At 36.8% G+C, this 20604-nt stretch overlaps 1 long non-coding RNA gene across 1 annotated transcript in view; it reads right to left on the bottom strand.

Annotated features, from left to right (window-relative positions):
• LOC122330241 overlaps window positions 1-20113 on the bottom strand; it is a 39925-nt gene extending 19812 nt beyond the window's left edge. Inside the window, exons 1-2 of the long non-coding RNA XR_006247982.1 lie at window positions 20036-20113; window positions 14734-14841 (exon numbers count right to left, since the gene is read on the bottom strand). This is a non-coding gene — a long non-coding RNA (uncharacterized LOC122330241). The remainder of the gene's footprint in view (window positions 1-14733; window positions 14842-20035) is intronic.
• Between the last annotated feature and the right edge of the window lie 491 nt (window positions 20114-20604).

Here is a 20604-nt window from a genome sequence, read left to right as displayed (position 1 = left end):
CTGAACTTCAGTGTGAATGGGCCTTAATTTACTGTACCCTTCACCAAGAGTTTTACTGAATCGCATTCTGACCAATTATAACTGAGAATCTGCCATTTTGACAGAATAGCAGATTAATGTTTATAAACTTAAAAAATGGTGTGTACAAGCTTCAATCAGAGACTGAAACAAGACACCTTCTAATGTTCATTCGTGTTTATTTCATACTTTAACTAGTAGAGAGGAAGAGATGATGGGTACATGTGCTGCTTAAAGGAATTAAAAGGTGTACATGACTTTCTTCTTTCAGATGAACACAGTAAGTTTTTTTTTTTTTTTTTTTTTTTTTTTAATTTAGTAATTAATTTATTTTGAAGCTCCATAAATTGCATATATTCATGTTAAAACTAAGCTATACGCCTGTGACTTGATGTATACATAAGCCACATTTGTGACGTAAGCTCAGAAGAGAATAGATGAACGAAGGATAGAGCTATATTAAACAGCAAGTAAAATGTCAGAGGCTTTTACTGTAAGAACAAACAAAAAAAAACAACTGTGTTTGTCTGAAAAAAGAAAATTATAGATTATAAAAGTAAATTATGGAGTACTTGTCATTTTTGGGCGAACTATTCCTTTAAACTGAGGTGCTACAGCAAAATGGTACACAATTGGCATTTATTGTTTGGAATTCTCAAAAAATTACTTGAAAATTTATCCTTTGTTTCATACCAAAGTAACTTGCTTTGTCTTGTCTGTTGATATGTTGTCAATGGCCTCATTACTTCACAATGTATTTTTCACTGCGTGGGAACATGAAGTGATGTGAGAGCAGCATGGCTTGTCGGATGCAGCAACTAAGAGGGGTCTTTGCAAAGGGTTAATTCCAATCAAGTGTTTACAATTTCATGTCACATCCCAAGCTCATTCCATTCCCAGAAACTTACTGTAGTTGAAATGATGCAGTCCATTGTCAATGTTGCCATTAAGCATTAACTGATATTGAAAATGTGAATTGGGGAATGTAGTGTGACTAGTGTGTTTGATGAAATAACCAATGGGGGCTTTGGGGTCCATATTTACCATCCCTGACTCATTACCGACGTTATGGAAAGCTGCTAATTTTAGATAATGTCAGACACTTCTCACCAGGATTGCGGGTATTCAGAGACAGATGCACGGGTTGTATGTGTGCGTTTGCGTGTGTTGGGTTCGATTGTGTGTTATGGGGCAAGAAGCGCTTGGCGCAATTCCTGTTCCTCCCAGCATGCCGCGGAGCAGACATAAGCCACCTCCATCTGCCTATCACTGTACTCCTCCCTCCATCCCAAATGACAGATAAACACACACGATGTTTCATTTAAATCATCAGTTTATTACTGCTCTGCTTCCTAATTAACGCACAAGAGTGTAATGGATCTGTGACCGAATGCTGCACATTCAATACAGTGGCTCTGATGGCTGTTCTGAGATGGAGGAGTGGGCTTGTAACGATACTGTCGAGACCTGCTGGTTTCCAGAACTACTTCCGTGCAGAAGCTGCGCAGTGAACTTTTCAACTTAAATGTAAACAAAGAAGATGATGAACAAAACAGCAAAGGCGCCATTAGCTACAATTAGCAAAACAACGGAGACTTTATTTTTTTTCTGCAAACAGACTATTTTCACACAATCTGCTGTGTCGTGATGCGCTGCATAGAAACACACGCGTTCAGCTGAGCGAAATAAGTCGTTTTACCAGATTAACAGGTTTTTGGTTATTTAGCGAGAGCTAAATATAGCGCTTACAACACCTGAACAACACTCGTTTAAGGAAAAAATAGCAGCACTCCTCGCAAATACACCTTATCAAGTCACCGCAACCATTTTGTTTTCATGTTTAATCAGGGTGCTAAGTGGTTTCAAGTCTCCGGTGTAACAGACCGTGTTAAATCCATGCCCGAGATTTAATGAGGGCATACATTTATCCCTGCCTCTGAGTGTGAATTTTAAACACCTTAAGAAGTGCACACATGCTCTATATCAATTCAACGTGCCAAAGGATTTCATTTGCACATTTTCAGGGAAAGTACGGTCTGTGGAGGTTAAAAAAAAAAAGAGAGAGAAAAAGCTCAGGGCAAATTTTATAGCAGGTGTTCAGCACACAGCAAGTACAATAATTGTTCTCAGCATCCAGTCAGGCACTACAGAGCTAATATTATTTTAATGTGGTGATTAAATATATTTACAATAAAGTGTACACTTTATTTGTTTAGGAAAATGAAACTTGGGCTTGGCAGTGTGGTAATAAAAAAAATTATAGTGTAAAAGATAAATAGGGCTGTTAGTCGATTAATACTTTTAACTGACATTAATCAAAAGATATGTTTAGTAAATAAGTTTACAAGTTTGTCTATATAACTATTTTTTTATATAAAGGCACTAATCAAATAGAAAAGGCAAACTTACAAAATATTTTTATATTTATTAATATACTGCAAGAATGCATTAAATCTATCAAAAGTGATAGTAACAATGTTTGTAATGTTAAAATAAATTTTAAGCAGCCAACTGTTCCCCAATTTATGAAGGATCATGTGACAATGAACACCCTAGTCATGATGCTGAAAATTAAGTTTTGCATCACTAGAATAAATACATTTTTAATAGCAAATAGTTAGTACTTTTTAATTAATTAATTATTACTGTTTTACTATATTTTTGATCGATTAAATGCAGCCATGATAAGACTTTCCAAATGTTCTGAAAACAGTAAAATAATATATTACTGACCCTAATGTTTCGAAGGGTAAACTGTAAACTGTATGTAATCAAAATAAAGATAGAAAGCCATAACTTTTAAAAATGTTATTATTTCTATTGCAAAAAATTGCAACTTAAATAACATACTAACAAAAGCAACATATAAAAAAATTCGAAATGACAAAAATTTGACTTCTCTCAGAGAGGAGTCTTGACAGATAGGTGCCGTCCTGTTAACCTTTTCAACAGTCAAAAGTGTTGAGTAATGATAATAGTTAGATATTAGCCCTTATCCATATGGAGTCCAGATGGCCCCACTGCCCTGGCCTTTTTGACAGTGTCCTTAACCCAGCAACAGCAGCCACGTATGGACATCAGTCAAGGTGAGTGCTTACATATGCGAAAGGTAACACCGTACCATACGGTCAAGAGTTGACGCATCTTGAGACCTGTTCCTTGTATATACACCACCGGGTAATCACGGTGCAGCCCAGACACTGTCAACACGCATTACAATATAATCATACAATACCCATTATAGTGCCTGCAATGTAAACACAATAAAGGCGAGGAGGTGATACCCCGCTCTTCACCTCCGCAATATTGGAGAGATGTAGAGTATTCCATCACCTAACTAAATAAAAGAAGAGAAGTGGAAGCTCATAGGGTAGTTAACTTGTCAGAGTAATCTGAGTGCAACCCCGCAGGGAGCCGGCCAGTGGCATTTTCTCTGCCGTTTGTTAGAGGAGAGTGAGTTTACATTTTGATTTAATAAGGCCCAAAGGCATGACCCAAACAAGAATCAATCTTTATGATGGCAAAGAAGACATACAGCACTGACTGATAAAAAAGTGTGTCTGAAATATATACGCTATTGCAGTATTTGTTAGTCACTTAGGGGATAGTTCATGCGAAATTAAAAACTTGTCATAATTTATTCATGTCATGTTGTTCTAAACCTGCATGACTTGAATTGCCAAAGATGACCAAAGTTGGCCACTTATATTAATTGTATTAAAGTTAACAATGACGCAAAAAGCACCATAAAACTGGTCCAAATTACAAAATTTAACTCTACTGTACTTTCATTATGTGTGGGTTAATGGACCATTCTTTTAGATCCTAAAATAACAGTAGAGAGGTTTGAAATTAGATGAATGTGTAAATAATGCCAAAATGTTTATTTTTGTGTGAACTTTCCCTCACTCGTACCAATATTTGCCCTAAAAGCTGAAACATCGATAAACAGGAAGATAAAGACAGATGCCTGTACATTGGTTATTAAAGTTCAAATTGTTTTCAGGCTTTATTCTTGATTTGCTCGACCGTAAACTAAGCTCTTTATTTCATCCTGTCCACTGATATTGCGGCACTGCAAAGGTCATAAATTACAACAATATCACAAAAATAATCTCACCATATTTCCTGATAGGTCAGAGGCTCAACCACAACTGTCAGCAATGCTTCACAAGAGCAAACAGCCCTTTATAAATATTGCTTTAATACAATGTAAATCTAAGATTTTGAGAAATTATATAATTTATTCTAATTCATCAGATTCTGAAATCATAGAAAGTGAAGATTAAGATCCGTATTGGATGACTGCCTTTGTAAACAATCTGTAGACTGCCACCATATGGATTTACAACAATTCAGCATCTCTTATTATATTCCCAAGCTTGTCTGAAATTGCTCTCACCACCATTTCTGGGATATCCATAATTGATTTCAATCTGGCCCAAATGTACTTCTATTTCGAAATAATTTTGCAGCACATTGGTTTTTGATTGGCTGTCTAGTCAGCATTCCTGGATTGAGCCACACCTAATCCGCAAAATATTGAATCATAAATATTGAAACATTTGTTGGTGAATAACTAACGAAAAGTAATGAAGAGTAATTTTACATTTTTTAAGTAGTATGTCGGTAGTTCAGTGAACACATTCACCTCAACAACCCTCCCTGTCACTCATGTATAGCGCAATAAAACAGTGTCCATTGTAGTGAATTCGTAATAGTGAATCTTAAATGAACACCAAATTTCTTCATCATAAATCTTTCTTACTCATACATTATAAAAAGTCCTATTCATTCTAGTCTAATAATTTAAATATACAAATGAATAAAATGATCTTAACTAATGGTAAGTAATGAACCTTTTTGTAAAATCTTACCCTTAACTACACTTCCAATTATGAAACACCTTTTAAGTATTTTGGTATTCCCTTTATGTTCACATTGAAAAAATCCCCCAAAACAATTATTTGTTCTACAGTTCGTTTTTTGCTCTAGGTATCCCCGCCTACCTTGAAATCTCATTGGTTCAAAAATCCCACTATATGTGAGAACTTCAGCTAAAAACATATATAGCCTAGTTTCATCGTGCAGGACTCAAATCGCTCATCCTTAGAAACTATGGTGTCATGCCTGTTTAGGACACGGCATCACAGGCGTCACTGTCATGAAATGCGAAAGATAAAGAAAGGCAATAATACAACACACAGCTTGTCATGTTCTTCCTTCGTATGATTAAGCTGGAAACGTTGCCCTCTTCATGAAAGGCCTCTTCAAATAAATTTCTATCATGTGTTTTTATCAGGTGAAAGGGCCACGGACTGAAGGTTCACTAGGAAGGCGCTATATTGCCTGGGATAAGATTAGAAGATTACTGGCCTTGACCTTCTTTAATGGCACTCCATCATATTTACCAAATGGCGTTATTTGCGCGACTCCTGCTTAGCAAGAGACGAACTGGCAACAACAAAGCCGTCAGCTCTCAAGGGTGTACTGTCGAGACGGAAGAATCCAGCGCAAACAACAGGGAGATTTCATCACATGCACGCATTACAGCTCTTCTGAGAACGACAAAAACAGGACGACTGCTTTTCAAAATTGGCATATCTTGATTTACACGATCGGGCCTAACGCTGAGTGGGCTTTTATCTGCTTTTTTTTAGCGCAGTCACCGGATTCCAGGTTGCCGGGGCGTAACCGCCTGTTGTCCTGTCAGACCCCGGTAATACAGCGTGAGCAATGCAAGACGCAATCCGGTTAAATACCTGGGTGACAAATAAATGTATTGTAAAAGGGGAATTAATTCAGCGCTTGTACGACATGTGTCCTTATGACAAATAAGGGGGACATTTGTCAGTCTGTAGCACAGATGGCCCCGCTAGAGCACTTGACAAATTACCCCCACCTTGCCTTTACTGGTCGCTTGAGCGCGGGGAGCCGAGCGATGGCATTGTTAATCTGCAGCATTTGGCAATTCAAACTGCTTTCCTCCTGCTCGACGGAGAACTGCCTTGCTTTTAATGACCTTCAAACTGTCTTCTATTATTCATGCCAAACATCCCGGCAAGCATTCTGGTGCTAATAACTAATTAAGCTACAAATGACGAGCCTTTTGGATTGCAATACCATACATTGGTGTAAATATTTTATGTACTTGGGTTGTTACGTTGCTTAATCCCCACGCTCACTGGCTTGTTACTAGAGCTGCGTTTGGCGTTTTATGACCAAGCCTCTGGTTCTCTTGGACAGGTCATTCCCTTCGGTGTTAGATGATAGCGTGGATAACCTCAGGGAATGGCTGTTTAAATGGGTTTAAGAGAGATGCGACTGTATATGTAAGAGTGTTAAACGGCACTTCAAAGAGCAGAAATGTCCTTAGACTGTCTATAGCATGCACTCATAAATTGTTAATAAGACAAGTTATTGCACTATTGCTATGAAGAAGGGAAACTGCATTTAGGGCACTGTAAAGATACAGAGATTCCTCTACAGCATTGGAAGAAGGAGGAATAATGTTAAGCATTAATGCTGCCAAATTAAATGGGATAGCTCATTCAAAATTCAAAATTATTTTGGCACTCTACATATACACTTGTGTTGAGATGTTGGGGGTCAATGTGTGAAAAAAACGTTCTTTATTGGCATCACTGTTTCCACAAAGAACCTTTTAGTTTTTGTCTATCCTTTGCATGTATTTATCTAATGAGTTACTGTTTTCTCACTAGATTCGATTTGTACAAAATAGAATATATATATATATATATATATATATATATATATATATATATATATATATATATATATATATATATATATATATATATATATACATACATACAGACATTAATACACTAATTTGTATGTTACTTGCACAAAAGATTTATAATATATGTATCAACTCATTTTTTAAACATTTTCAAGAATTTGCCAAGTAAACCACACATTTTATTACCTTGTCACAATTATTCCATAGATTATCCCTACATGTATTTTTTTTATATGATGCCATTATTTATTTCTTTTTTAAACATGCACATTCTCTATTATATTCTCTGAGATTTTTTCCTATATTATGCTGTCCACTCTAGGATTGGTTATTTGTACTGCCATAGACATCTGCTTGTTATTGTGATTTGGCCCTTGTCCATGGCACAGTCACTTAATGAGGTGTGGCTGACCATGTGTTCCTGATTTATCAAGAAAGAATGATGAATACGATCCTCCTCACTGTGTAATTGGCTTCATTTTACATTTGGGTCTTTAAATACATCAGCTGCTCTGTCAGGATCAACACAATGGGAGGATTTTGCTGGAAAAAACAGTAAGTGTCCACTGATAACAAAGTGTTTTTAGCAAGCAACCCACTAGGAATTGTACAAATTGTATAAAAATCCCCAAATCTAAAGCATTATTTCAACATACTGGATTATTGTGATTTAGTGAATACGATGCAATTGTTCAGTGAATCTGCTGTGTGGTTTTTAACTGTTCCCTACCTAATTAAGCATCCCATCAACATATATGCTTTTGTAAAGAATCGCTACACGGATAGATTGACACTGCAATGATTTCTGAACTCAGAAAACCGACTCCAGATAAGAGCTGTGTGTCTCGTCTACGCGTCCCCTTGAAGTCATTCGCCACCTCTTTTAATTGACTATGCATATATCATTAATTCCTAATTAGCTTTTAGCAGAGCACTGCCTCTTCATCACTGATAAAAGGATATTTAAATGGCACAAATCAAATGGGTATCTTCTCTTTAAAGAAAAAGAAGATTTATTATTTTTCACTTCATCCTAAAAAAATTTTATGGATGACGTAATATGACTAATACAGTGTTTGGACTGACGAGATATCGACCACTGATGCTTTATGTTGTAATACTTTTCTCAATGTGTAAGTGTGGATTATTGTGATTTATATCAAATATGTCATATTATATATAGTTGTGCTCAAAAGTTTACATACCCCTTGCAAAATTTGCTAAATGTTATTTGAAATAATAACTGAAATAAGTTATTTTTTTTCATTTAGCAGCGTAATTTTATGTGGTACTTATATTTAGTTCTGAATAAGCTGTTTCATATAACAGATGCTTACATATAATCCACAAGACAAAAAAATACTAGGGATGCATTGATCCGATACTTGGGATCAGTATTGGATATGATAAGGTAATTTTCTGAGGATCAAGCTGGTCATACTTTTTCGTGCGCTATATGTCAAGTGTTGTGAAGCTACACATTTAAAAGAAATGTGTTTTAATTTTAAATATACTGTATATTTTACAACAATACAAATGAGCAATTTGTAACATTTTACCAGATTTAGTCCTACCCTTTTACTGTTTGTAAATAAAAATGTTTCATTAGATTTGATTAAATTATTGTGCAAACCCATGGTTTTTGTAGAGTATCCTTTGTTGTCAAATTAACCACTACCTGTATAATAATAGCCCAGTATTTCCATCATAGATTATGATGATAATGTTTTTCATTTATTTTTTATTAAAATTAAGTTGTCTATATTTAGTAGATTGTGTTTAAAACACAAAAGAGTGATGATCAGGTCAACAAAAAGAAGGATTGGATCGGTATCGGCAGATACTTCGAATTTTCAAGATCAGATCGGATCGTTTCTGAAAAAAATGGTATTGGTTGCATCTCAAATAATAACAGAATTTATAAAAAAGAGCCCATTCAAAAGTTTACATACCCTTACCTTTAATACTATGTGTCATTTCCTGGATGATCCACAGCTGTTTTTCTATTTTGTAAAAGTTTTTCCCTTGTTGATCCTGAGCAATTCAACAGCCTTCAAAAAACTCCTCCACCTTCTTTGGTTTTCCAGCATTTTATGCTTATTTGAGTCATTTCCAACACTGACTGTATTGAAAAATACACTATATTGAAATATAGTGTGTGTGTGTGTGTGTGTGTGTGTGTATATAAATATACAACTGAGGGACTATTACAAAAGGTGGAAACATACTGATGCGCAAGGAAGCCACATAATGCATAAAGAGATGGAGGGTGTCAAAATTTTAAATTGGATCATCGGGGTAAATTGTACTTATTTTGTCTTTTGGGAAACGGGTTTTTTCTGTAGCTTTTCTGTCCAGTTGTAAGTGTAAAAAAATGCAATATATTGCCTTCTTGAGCACCAGGAAATGTTTTCACCTTTTGTAATAGATGTGTACGAGTTCTTCAGTCCTCAGTGTGAAAATACGGATCTTGAAATCGAACAGTAACTTTTGGAAAGGGTTCAAATATGCAGAAAATTCTGGAAAACCAAAGAATGCGCAGGAGCTGGAGGACCAACAAGGAACTCATGATCAACTATCTCAAAATAGAAAAACATCCATGGATCATCCAGTAAATTACATATAGTAATAACATCCAATAGTGTAAACTCCTGAATGGGGTCATTTTTATAAATTCAGTTACTAGTTTGTCTTGTGAAGTATGTAAACATCTGTTATGTGAAACTGCTTATTCATGACAATACTAAATAATATATAAAATGCGGCTTTCATGTTCCCCCTATTTATGCACAGTATACTGTATTCATGATTTTAGGTTAGACAGTGACTATATTCCAAGTAACTTCTATCTAATTAATTATTTAATAATTTTAATATATTTTATTAATAATGTATATATTCCATGTAGTCTCTCAGATCGCATGAGGTCATAAAAAAGAGAAATGCACCACTGCATATAAAACTATTTTAAAAAGTATTTCACACCACAGGGTCTGTCATCACAAAGAGATGTTGAAACACTCAAAGGGCAATATTTGCAATTTCATAACACTAGGACCTTTTTATTACTCCATGAAGCGACACCCTAGGTTCCTCAGCCAATCCACAGGAGGGCCATCATTGAGGAGCTTTGTTGATGTAAAAGAGGAACACCCAGCTGATATTCACTTTGAACATTATGGTAGAAAGGATCTGGTCCACCCTGCTCAAAGTTGCGCAAAATACAAGACTGGAATGTAGAATCAGACGTCCATGTGCTCCAGTTCTTGAGTCAGAATTCAGAGAGAGCCTGAAGCATGTAAGCATTCTTACTAAAGATTGCATCAGAAAACAATAGCGCTTCAGTTGGTGGGAAAGTCTCCTTAGAGGAAAAAAGAAACCTAGATTGGCATGCTCTCATTCACCTTTTAAGAGTGAGCCATGCTTGGAACTCGAAACATTTGATTTCCCTACCAAAACCAGTGAAGTCTAGTTCATCTGAACCAGAATTGACTCTTTTGCTCGATACTTGCAGCATCGACTTTTTACACGATGTTACAACGATGTTAAAAGCACTGTTGGGAATGATACCATGGCTAACCCCGTTTCATTCTGGCAAGAATCGAGACATGACTTTCATTTCGATCAAGTATGTGGTCCATGATAAAAACACACACAAAACGCAAAGAAATCCTTAGCGGGAGCCTAGCAATGGTCTTGAAGAGCTGTAACAAATCATTTAACCTTGACGTATCATCGACCAAAACTACTTTATTCCTAAAGATGTTACGAGAAGTTTAAAAAAGACAAAGGGCTGTGAGATAATGATCTCATTAAACTGTTCAGTGAAACATCTCCTTGATTGCCTGAGAAATAGGCTCAAAAAATAAAGGATAGACTTCACAAAGAGGAATGATGAGGTTGCTTTCCAATGACTCACTTTCCAATGAATTTTTAAATGACGGAGTACACATGCCACCTCAAAGAAAACAGATCATCCGACAGCTCAGGCCTTATGAATTATACAAACCTCCCTCTCGTCAAGTATCCTCCAATTCTTTCATTAAAACTCTGACTTTAAATGCCTTAAAAAGCCTTAAAAATGTTTTGTTGGTAACTTGGACATTGCATTCAGAGTGGATATTTTTGATGCTGAGATTGTTCGTTTTGGGATGCTTTGGGAAAATCAATGACTATGAAACCAATCGAATTTGATGACCGGCTTGAAAATCTTAGGCACAAGGACATTAAATGAGGAATATATGACTTTAACAGTAAGGCTGCTGTAGAGGTAATGCTTTTAACAGCTGAGATTACATTTTAGAGTGGTGTATAAAAAAAGTCAGATTGATGATTAACTTTGCTTATTTAAACTAAATCATTGACCTTTTCACTACTAGCAAATCTTGGGTATTGATTGGGTGTTTTGCTAAAGAAACTTTTTTGCTCCAGCCAATTACCTTCTGTTTGGTATTCCGTCTTCTATGAAGACTTGAGCAGAATCACAAGAAGTGAACAAGCCAATCAAAAAGGTCAGCCACGAGTAAAAAATAAATAAATAAAAATGATGTTTCTTGTCCATCAAAATAATTTCCTATAATATATTTCATATTTGTCCTTAATTGCAGCCCAAATTATACAAATACGTTTTCTGTTCAATATTATTTGGATATGAGTGGAAAGAGGATCCTTTGGGATTAGAGCTTAAAGCACTTTAGTGTTGGACTGGCTTTCTAGAAGATGGTTAGGCCGATGGGCTAAACTTCAACTAAACCTGCTTAAGCCAGCAAAGACCACCAAACTGTTTAAGGCTGGTTTAGTTGTTACATAAAATGTTATTCAGCAAGCAATGCAATACACTGATAAAATATTACTTGATAAAATTTTACTGTACATTTATGTCATATGGACATCGACTTGACATAGACGCCACTGATAATCTAACTAAATGAAGAGCTCACTTGCCAAAGCCGGTAACTAAATTTCTTTTAAAAAAATTAGCATGTCTTTCCAAAGTGAAAATAGACTTATCACGTGACTAGAATACAGCGCTCTGATTCGCTAAAATGGAATTGTTGGCATACAGGCTTTTTTTAACAAAAGATCATGCTATATGCGGAGAATTTTTTTTTTTGTTTATCGGTTTTGCAAATGAACTCTTCAAATATAATGTTAAAATTAATAGAAATGTTGAAAATAGAAACATACCTTTTCTGTAAAGCCTTTTTTGCAACGATCATGAAAAGAGCTATACAAATAAACCTGAAATGAACTGAAATTAATTAAATAAAAACTTTTTACATTTTGTTCTTTCAAACTTTTTATGGCAGAATACTGAAAAATATATGACATTTCACACAAAAATATTTCTACACTGATAATAAGAATTTTTTCTTAATTGCAATTAATTTTATATATATATACATATATATATATATATATATATATATATATATATATATATATATATATATATATATATATAAACAAAATAGTAAACAGTTCTTTTAAATTGTATTAATATTTTACAATATTCAACTTCAATTCAAATTTTTAAGAAGTTAAAGACTCTAAACCTTCGAATGGTAATGTACGTAGACCTATATAAAAACCAAACCCCTTTTTCTTTTCATATATGTTGTTTTATTCCTCCACTTGTTCACAAGGAGTAAAGAGAATTCTGCTCTACCTGAACCCATTTCTACTTGACAGAGTAATGATCACTTCTTTATTCTAGCATTCAAAAGTGACCTATTATGAGCCATCTTTTTCCATTCTTTCATTCTTCTTCTCTCTCTCTCTCGTCACTTCAGTCTGAATGTGCTTCAACCTCTCTGATGACATGTGAACGACGGCAGTCTGCTTTCAAAAACCCACCATCGGGTAAATCGGCTTTCTGGAGAAATGATGGCAAAGAATGTGATTTAAACCTCATCTTGGGACCAAGCTTGGAAGCTGACTGGAGAGTTATTGAGCCCTGAGGGTAGATCCGGCCTCTGCTCTTTTGCTCTTTTGTGTTTTTTATCATATACTACAGGGACCTGTTGATTTGTATGTATAACCTATTTCACCTACAAACCCCACAGCCACTCGTACAGCATTTCAAATGGACACGCATTAAACTTATGCTTATCAGTCCGGGCAATCCAAACTAAGATAGCGTGGATACAACTGTTTGGTTTGTTTAATTTTTTTAATCTGTGACTGTCATTGAGATAATATGTTGTTTTTCACATCACATTCCTTAAAGACTTTCAAACGGATAGTACATGCAAACATAAGTTGTTTTCTTAATACAATATTAGACTGACTACATCATCAAACAAAAGTTTGGGGTCATTAAAAATTAGTTTATTTATTTATATGTTTGTTTGTTTACAGCAATGGTGCATTAAATTATTAAAAGTGTTTTTTAATATTAACAGGTTTTATTTTCGATTAAATATTGTTCTTTTAGTTTTTATTTATCAAAGAATCCTGAAAAGAAATTCACAGCTTCAGCAAAATATTCAGCAACTGATTTCAACATCAACAAAAATTTTTTTATAAAAATAAACAATAGAATATCAGTATATTAGAATGATTTCTGAAGGATCATGTGACTGTAATAATGCTTTGGCATCACGGGAATAACATTCAAACAGAAAGCAGTTAAATTGCAATAAGCCTTTCATAAATATGAGCATAATTAATTATTTTGCCATGTTATTTTACGAAACATGGGAACCAATTATATTAAGCAAGCTTGAAAGAATTGGAAGGTGTTTCTGTTGGAAAATGCACAGATATGATTTTGCAATCTGTATATGAAGTATTCAAACAAATTAACAAATCTAACTAAATATTGAGAAAAGAATTATAATAATTTGAATAATTTTGCAATTCAAAGCGGAATATTTATTCAATTGTCTCTTTGTTGCATTTATTCGATCTATATTAATAGCACAGTAATAAGCAACATTTTTCCATTTTATTTTAATACTCCTTTACAAAAAGGAGTATTAAAATATGCATATGTGCAGATGTGACTTGTGTTGAAGAAGTGATTATCAGTGACTTTTCTAGTAGTCTTCAGAAGATGCTAAATAAAGGGAGTGAATCATATCAACTTTTGTTCTTTGCTGATTCTTTTCAAGCTTGATATTTCTTCCTCACTGTTCACTTCTTTTGCGCAGAAAAACATCTGCTTGCTTCTTGTCTATTCCATAGAAGAAAGATGGTCATAGCGGCGGTTTGGAGCAACACGATTTTCGAGTGAACTATTTCTTTAAGATATGTTACTGCAGCATATACATTGAAGAAAAAGGCTTTGTCAGACTTTGACCCAGATTAAATCAAAGGATATAGTTCTCTTACCACACACACAAACAACTAATTACATGTCCAGCGCTGATATTCCCGCTGGAACACAGTTCTGCGGCGGGAGAAAATGCCGCCAGGTAGAATTTACTATAATAGCGTTATCTTCCTGCAGAAGCTTTATAATCATCACTTTACTTTTCAAGTTTACCCATACAACCCCAATTCACACACAGCAATAGTTTCACAATGCCTGTAATCAAACCTAAAGCAAAGGACAACAGAAAGCCATGATTTGAGAACAGAGATCTAGCAGCACGCAGAGGCCATTCCTCTAAACACTGGTTTGAGAAAGTGCCAAAGAAACCTTCAGAACAGAGTTTATTTTTTATTTTTTTGAACGGGGGCCAAAGTCTACAAGGACTTTTTATTCGCTAGGTTGGAATAAACAATGTTGTCACGGATGCATTACCTTTGGGAATGTATATCTACATTTAGAGGCTCTATTCTGGTAATAACACACAATAACAGTAGTTTTATAAATTATATATCTCAGTTCAAAATACCTCTATTCATAGAATATCATTCTCTTTGACTTTTTGTTATATTTAACCGTCGGAGCTGAATCAAGTATTTATTTCTCAACTGAATAAATAAACAGAAATACACTCCACCTTATGGACACATGCGATTATTCGTCTCATTTCCGTACTGAAGGATCCCATTAATTTTCAGAATGAAGTGGACAGAATCTCAACTTCTATTCCCCTCCATAATGTGTCCTGGAAAAGCAATAAAAAGAGGAAGGGGTAAGAGGCCTCGAATGAATTGATGAAGAGGAGGCTTTGATATAGAAAGAGGGGAAAGCAACCATTGTAAGGGCTTTTCTGAGGTGCACAGAGGACATTATGAGGCAGAGGGAATTTTAACAGATAGGTAAAGAAATTCTTTTCCTCAACTGTGCAGGTTATTAAACTTAAGAGTTGAAAGGTATGTCAGAAAATACACAGGTATGTCTTTTCAGATTTTGTATACTTATTCAAACAAATAAATATCATTTTCAAATGAAGTCTCTTAAGCTTGTTAAAACTGCATGTATTTGATCCTAATAAATTAATAACAGTAATATTTATTGCAATTACACAGTTTTGTATATATTTTATATATATATATATATATATATATATATATATATATATATATATATATATATATATATATATATATATATAAAATCAGTTCCTCCATGGTATGGTAATTACAATTAAATTACAAAAAGCTGTCCTTTTTATCTATGATTTAGGTGTTTAGGCTTACTGTTTCATAAATAATACATAAAAACATATATGTAATAGCCCCAAGATTTAGAATTTATATGAAAATGTATATTTATATACTTAAAAATGTCACATCTCTGGACTCTGTGTTTATTTCATGCCATGTGCTCCCTGTGCCCTGCCTTCCCTCTGTGTTAACGAACTGGCCAACGACTCCCGCTACCCGGACTGCTCTCTGCTCGAACTCTATTTCCGCGGACTTAACACCTCCAGCCAAGCGCAGCTGTCCGGGAGCGGTCCTCGAGAGAGCCTCGCCGCGTACGTCGAGTGGGTGCTGGTGTCCTGCAAATCTACAATGATGGTTGCGCCCGAGGACAACGACACCAGCCCCACTCCAGATCCAGAGCCCAAATCATCCCTTCACCGCATGGTCGAGCCCCAGCCTGAGCCCACCGCTGACACGGGGGCGGAGTCGAGCGCGACCACGGACCCATCGCCACAGAGAGCGACAGAGCCGTGAGCGTAACAGGACCCGAGCCGTATACGCCAGACCAGGTGCGCGAGCCAGCAACGGAGCTCCCCGCGGTGGAGACAGCCGACTGCGATGAGAGCGCGGAGTGGAGCTCCGCCTACTGCACATCGGCTGAGGATGAGCTGATCATCCACCTGGGGCTGCTGGATCTGCAAAGGGAGCTGGATGATGTAGACTTGGACTTGGACTTAGACTGGGCACCTCCCCTGTATCCTGAGTTCCTGTTCCCGTTCAGCTACCCAGAAAGCCCGCTGGTTCCGCCCAGCCGTCCCGTTAGCCCGCTGGTTCCGCCCAGCCGTCCCGTTAGCCCGCTGGTTCCGCCCAGCCGTCCCGTTAGCCCGCTGGTTCCGCCCAGCCGTCCCGTTAGCCCGCTGGTTCCGCCCAGCCGCCCGTTAGCCCGCTGGTTCCGCCCAGCCTTCCCGTAAGCCCGCTGGTTCCGCCCAGCCTTCCCGTTAGCTCGCTGGTTCCGCCCAGCCGTCCCGTTAGCTCGCTGGTTCCGCCCAGCCGTCCCGTTCCTGTGCCCGCGCCACGTGCGTTCTGTCCCGTTCCTGTGCCCGCGCCACGTGCGCTCTGTCCCGTTCCTGTGCCCGCGCCACGTGCGCTCCGTCCCGTTCCTGTGCCCGCGCCCCGTGCGCCTCCGTCCCGTTCCAGTGCCCGCGCCGCGTGCACCGTCCTGCCTCCAGAAATACTCTCCACCTTATGGACACATGCGATTATTCTCTCATTTCCGTCCACTGAAGGATCCCATTAATTTTCAGAATGAAGTGGACAGAATCTCAACTTCTATTCCTCCATAATGTGTCCTGGAAAAGCAATAAAAAGAGGAAGGGGTAAGAGGCCTCGAATGAATTGATGAAGAGGAGGCTTTGATATAGAAAGCGCCGGGGAAAGCAACCATTGTAAGGGCTTTTCTGAGGTGCACAGAGGACATTATGAGGCAGAGGGAATTTTAACAGATAGGTAAAGAAATTCTTTTCCTCAACTGTGCAGGTTATTAAACTTAAGAGTTGAAAGGTATGTCCGGAAAATACACAGGTATGTCTTTTCACCTTTGGACCCTTATACTTATTCAAACAAATAAATATCATTTTCAAATGAAGTCCTTAAGCTTGTTAAAACTGCATGTATTTGATCCTAATAAATTAATAACAGTAATATTTATTGCAATTACATCAGTTTTGTATATATATATATATGGATATATATATATATATATATATATATATATATATAATGCCCTGCCTACCTCCATGGTATGTTATTGTCATCAATGTACAATTAAATTATTTAAAAAAGCTGTCCTTTTTATCTATGATTTAGGTGTTTAGGCTTACTGTTTCACCTGCCTGCCTGTCATAATACATAAAAACATATATGTAATAGCCCCAAGATTTAGAATTTATATGAAAATGTATATTTATATACTTAAATATATGGTTTAAGAAAGATAAGTAAATTAATACTGTAGCTCTGCGTTTAAAATAAAATCAATACCAAGCACAACATGACCTTCTGGAGCTGTGTCATGACCTGTGTCAGTTTCAGTTCTTATTGTTATTCAGAGCAATATTGAGTGTTTGAATGAATTAAAATTCCCACTAGAAAAATACTAGCTGTACGTTTTGCTTCCCCTATAATGCATTCTCTATAATTGTTAATTATGACTCAGTTGTTTTGGTACTCCATATGCATTACACTACATGTCATTTATAATTAATGGCTTTAAATAGAGAAACTCAGATCACTCCGAGAATCCATTGCTACGGCAAGTGGAGCGTTCAGCGCATGCAGCGTATTAAAACACTGCAATAGTAAGCCAGAGCAAAACCATCCATTCATCATTCTGTTAAGACCTTCATATTTCCTGCTATAACAAACCACTGATCTGCATTCAGGGAGAGTGGGAGGAAGAAGGAGCAATAGGCTTATTGCTCTATCTGAACGATTTGTAGGATTATTTATTACCAAATTGGTCATTATTTGATAATTGGCCTGAAATAAAGTCACCGCCCCGAGACAGAGTTGCTCATCTTGGTGGAACGTAATGTGCGGTGTAATGCTATTAGCAGATCAAGCTAACGCAGTGAGAGGTGAAAGGGCCAAAGAACTGACATATGTAATCAACCACCTGCATAAGAATCTGAAGCTCTGTGCCAAACACATCACAACCTGTGGGCAACCCTGCATCTGTTTCTGATGAATCAGCCTCATTACAGCCAAACCTGAGCTGTGTGAAACCTGCAATGCTATTGCTAAAGACGATCAGGATTACATGGTGCTGAGCGTGCCAGACAGATCCTGAGCAAGCTGGATGCCCAAAACAGGAGCGTATGTTGCTAGAAATTCGATTTTGTGCCCATTATTTTAGTCTGTGGCTACTTCTAGTTAGAAAGGACGCTGTTTGCTGATCATCTAATGCATATGAACACAAAACTGGATGCAGCTTTCTTGATCTAGCAAGCTCTATACCGATTGGCTGGCAGGGAAGTTCGTCCGGGAGGAAAGCTGTGCTAACGACCAATCATATCGAAAGAGTATTTTAGTGCAAAAACAATAGAGTGAGTTAAAAAGTTGAATTTTCTGTAACTATTGCTAAATCGTATGTATTTTACAAGTTCCAATGCGTATTAATGCGTATGAATGACCTATACATAACCCTGTTCCAAAAGCAACCCGTCACTGGGGTTTTAGACAAATAGTACAAAATGTTTTACAAATTAGCCACCTCGAAAAATATGTACGAGTTAGTCGAGAGATAGCATTGAAAAGGCAGTGCAATTACACATAAAACAATTAAAATGTTGAAAAAATTCAGTTAAAATTATCCAAGACAATGAAACAGCTTTGCAGTTGAACAACCCAAGTTGTAAGACGTGGAATGGACAAAACTTCTGGAGAAATAAAAATGGGAAAAAAATGCTCTTGTGTTGCATTTTTTTAAAACATATTTTAAAAAATGTTACTTTACGTATGAAATGCGTGAATGACGTAAAATGCAAGCGCATTGGTTTAAGACACCCATACAGCATATGCTTGCACAAAGAAAAAAACGAAAAAGTGCAGGTGAACACAAAAATACATGCAATGAAAAGTGCAAAGGAATAGAAAACAAGGTCTTATTTAAATTAAGCACTACATTTTTAAAACTGTGCCATGCATGGAACACTGAAAAAGACTAGGTGTGAGACTCAAGGCACGAGGCGCGAGAAGAGAGAAGCAAGACACCAGATGTGACGGTCAAAGATGTCCATCTAGCACATATTTATGTAGAAGAAAAAACATGGAAATGCAGAAAGCTGGAATGCAAACAAATTCTCATCAGTCTATACACATTTTCTGTACAACCTCTATAATTTTTGTATGTAAAACAGCCTCCCAAAATCTGTGTTTCCATCCAAAGTTGAGAATTTTACTTATGCACAAAATTTGAATATCACATAAAACATTTGCGAACAATAAGCCTGCTCTATAAATCACCAATAAAAGTAGGAGAATATAATTTTCAAATATGATAAATTATTTGCGCCTCAGGGCGAGCAGACGAAACACAATGAATGCTGCTGTTTGGTTAACGCAGTCACGTGAGACATTTCTGAAGGAATTCGCAAAATGTATTTCCATCTACCGTTATTCGCATCAACCCTCAAAGTCAAAAACGTTCTTCACAAAGTAAGGAATTTTTATTCTAAATTTAGCATTTCCATCATTCGTTTCTCATGCGATGCTTCAAAATGCGCAAATAGGGAGATGGAAACCAAAAGTCTACACAGGTGGTTCCTGGTCCAAAAACACTGCAAATCACTTCCTGTTGTACTTAACATGAGGTCTGCACTAATGAAATCCCTAAAGGGTCTGATATCGATCGATCCTCCAAATCTAGCTCCTCACATGCTGGGTTTTTCAACCTAAGTAGGACTCCTTAACACTGTTTATAAAAATACAACTGTATCTACTCAGCAGTCAAGCCTCCAAGCTGTATTGTGCCCTTTCTCATTCTACAATAACTTTCCATCCTGGTAAAATCTCCTTCGAGACCTCGACCCTCCTCCAGCAGGTGTAGCCTTAATGATGCTTTGATGCTGTGTGTCAGATTTCATCACTTGCTGAGTGATGTGACATTTTTCTCCATCGCTCCAAGCAACTATATTACAACCGTACGACACTCACCTCTTTAGACACAAATAACCTTCTCAGAAAACTGTTTATCCCATTGCTAGTTACCCGTTGTCAGTAGGTCCTTGGTCCATTTCCACAACCTATAGATGCTACCGAGATGAGTTATTTATGACAACTAGGTCTTTCAAAAGCAGATGGGCTGTAATTTTCCACACATGCGTCTATGGCTTGAGTGGCAGCCTTGGTAGCAGGTTACATTGCTGTCAGTTCTATTAATAACACTGACACAAATTGCTTCCAGTAAATTGTGGTTATCCAGAGTGCGCTTGTTGGGTTTGGTAACCAGTTATCACAATGTTTAGCACTGACATGACGTGAGACGTTCAGTTTGTTCATCAGTCTAAGTACTGAAACACCGTGTCATAACCAAAATTGAACTCACTTGAATGGAAACAGAAATCAACTGGCAAGATAACTGAGCTCCCAACGCCCTTTAAACCGTCTGTGGACAATTTAGTAACCACTACAGCAGGCAATTCCTCTGCCTGAGGCACAGCCTGCAGAGAAAACAGGAGCCATACCACTTCTCTACACTTACCCTCTATCGCCTCTGTGACCGT

The sequence above is a fragment of the Puntigrus tetrazona genome, chromosome 24 (assembly GCF_018831695.1).
Source record: "Puntigrus tetrazona isolate hp1 chromosome 24, ASM1883169v1, whole genome shotgun sequence".
NCBI classification, from domain to species: Eukaryota; Metazoa; Chordata; class Actinopteri; order Cypriniformes; family Cyprinidae; genus Puntigrus; species Puntigrus tetrazona.
Note: the sequence above shows the minus strand (reverse complement) of the source record. Positions and strands in the feature narration are given on the sequence as shown.